This window comes from Camelus ferus, chromosome 5, assembly GCF_009834535.1.
Source record: "Camelus ferus isolate YT-003-E chromosome 5, BCGSAC_Cfer_1.0, whole genome shotgun sequence".
Lineage (NCBI taxonomy): Eukaryota > Metazoa > Chordata > Mammalia > Artiodactyla > Camelidae > Camelus > Camelus ferus.
Genome location: NC_045700.1, coordinates 52,898,722 through 52,901,425, shown reverse-complemented (window position 1 = coordinate 52,901,425; position 2,704 = coordinate 52,898,722). Strand labels below are relative to the sequence as shown.

The following is a 2,704-nucleotide window of genomic DNA, read 5'->3' as shown; positions in this document are numbered from 1 at the left end:
CGATCTAAATAAAGTCAAGGTCTAAAGGGTAAGACATGTTCAGGTCAGAAAATAACATTTCTCACATTGACATATCAGAAGTCTTTTTAACATGAGGTTAGTTTTACTGGCCCATGATCAATGGAGCACCCTTCCAAGGCAAAAATGCTTTTGCCCACCTCCTATTCTTCATTTATAACTTCCTGGTGGGACAAGCAGTCTCTTTGTGTTACAATTAAATACACAAGTGAAATCTTCTCAACTAAACAACAAGATATTGAAGAAAGAAAAAACCTAATATATCTTGTTTCTTCTTAAGTCCTTAGAACAGTTTCTTGTATAAAAATGCCCTTTGAGAGGCTGTGGGTATAGCTCAGTGGTAGAGTGTATGCTTGGTGTGCACAAGGTCCATGGGTTCAATCCCCAGTACCTCCATTAAGGGAAAAATAATAATTTAAAAACATTTTCTTAATATGCCCTTGTTTTTTTAAAAAGGGCATGAATGATCGCCCCACTGTTTAACTAACAGTAGTATCAGATTTGTACTGATCAACCCAAGCTCTCAGGTAGTCTTTCTTGGTGACCAGTATTTCAGAAGACAGACCAATTCAGTACATGAGCAGGGCCAGAACAACTGATGGGTCCATATAACAGCTAAACCCAAAGCTTTGTTTTCTATCCTGATAATGACCAGGGAAATTTCACTAGGCATTGTAGCCTTTTTTTCTTTATTGGAGGTGGGGGAGGTAATTAGGTTTATTTATTTATTTTAATGGAGGCACTGTGGATTGAACCCAGGAGACCTCGTGCATGACAAGCATGCAATCTACCACTGAGCTATACGTTCCCCCTTAGGCATTGTGCCCTTTAAAATATCCCCTCACATTTAACCATTTTAAACCTATTTGAATAGATCAGGACAGTGATAAAAGTCTAAAAACTTGATCCTTTTTAGTTTCTAGGAAAAAATAATTTTTCAAATAAATATTTTTATAAGATTTTTGAACTTACAGTTCTATCAAATTACAAACATATGCCTCAATTTATTAATACATACATTCATGCATGTCTGTGTGTCCATTTTACTTTCTCTGTTCTTAGACACACTTAAACTTATAACTAATATTTTCTCTTGATTCCTTGTTTCTTTTAGATTGATTACACAAAATTTCAAATGTACAGGAAAAAAGAGAATAGTATAATAAACTCATCCCCAAACGTCAACAAATTATTTAGCAAATGTTTACAATCCTAAAAGTGACATAATTTGTTTCGAGAGAATTCATCAGAAGTTCTTTTCAGGCTCCTTTTCAAACACTGGACAAGACTCTATGCAAAAGTTAAACAGGACAAGAGTCACCTCGAAATAAATGATTCTCAGGAAGTGAAAATTGGAACCACACGTGCACCCTTAACTGCAGATTTCTTTGCAGGACAGGCTTTATACTTAAGCATCTTGCCTGCAAAATACATGCTGTCCAAAGTACTACCATGCACCTAGAAATAACTGGACCCTGCCGAGCACTTAGGGCGAGTATGAGGTGCAATCCTGGCCATGAAGGGGCCCACAGATTTGTACAGAATGATAAGCAACATAATTACCAGAAAAAGTGTATACATTTAAAGTGATAAGCCAGAAATAAATCATTACAATGGTGCCAAATCATTTATTTATATCCTATATACTTTTTTTAAATTGAAGTATAGTCAGGTTACAATGTTGTGTTAATTTCTGGTGTACAGCATAGTGATTCAGTTATAAATATATATATATATAGTCCTTTTCATATTTTTTTTTCATTATAGGCTATTACAAGATATTGAATTAGCTCCCTGTGCTATACAGTAGGAACTTGTGTATATCTTTATCTTTTATACATTTTTTTCCAATTCAAGTCATAATATCCTTGTTTTCAAACTACTAAAAGACATATTAATAACAAACATGCAGGTTAGTAGAAAATTCCAACTTTCCTACCTTTATCAACAAAACCACGTGACACTAAAAAAAAAAACCTCATGTGATACATATGTTACTAATGGTCTTATAATTTCTGTTGTAGCCCATGAGCCATCTTGGCAAACTAATCTGTGAAAGGATGCATAACTTCTCTCCGGATGCTTTATAGGCAGCAAAGTTTTATAGAAATGATTCCTTCATCTTTGTCCTTTTAGTATCACAATTCACCCTGACCTGCCTCGATTAAAAGGTAGATCAACTGCTAGAGAGAAGAGAGACAGAGTAAAATAAAGTGGAATCATGAAATTTACTCCAGTTCTTCATCCACATAACAAAATGGGATGCAAGGACCAGGAGTTTAGGTGTTCCCTGAAAACTTGTTAGAAATGCAGAACTAAGGCTTCACCCAGCTCAACTGAAGCAGAATTTGCATTTTAATGAGATCTTCACCTCAGCTCCTTCATATGCCTAGTAAAGTTTGAGAAGCCCTGTCTTAGACTTTCTTCCATCTCTATGCAGTTCCTATACAATTGTGTTATTTTGCCACATCTCTGATAACATGGTCTTTTGATTTAAAGAATCAGATTTCACTTACCTTTTTTGAATGATATTTATGCTCCTAGATACACTTGATTTAGTAATCTTTTGTATATAAATCTTGGGTTTAAAGACTTTAAGGACTAGTCCTTTTAGCAGCTCTCCTTTCATATTAAAGTTAATTTATTTGGAGATCTTAACTAATGAGTTGAATTTGGAGTTAGAACC

The 2,704-nt window shown here is 34.7% G+C and overlaps 1 non-coding gene across 1 annotated transcript; it reads left to right on the top strand.

Moving 5' to 3' along the window:
* The first annotated feature begins 341 nt into the window (after nt 1-341).
* On the top strand, nt 342-414 carry TRNAT-GGU. The gene has a single exon. It is a non-coding gene; the product is annotated as a tRNA-Thr (tRNA).
* The last annotated feature ends 2,290 nt before the right edge of the window (nt 415-2,704 follow it).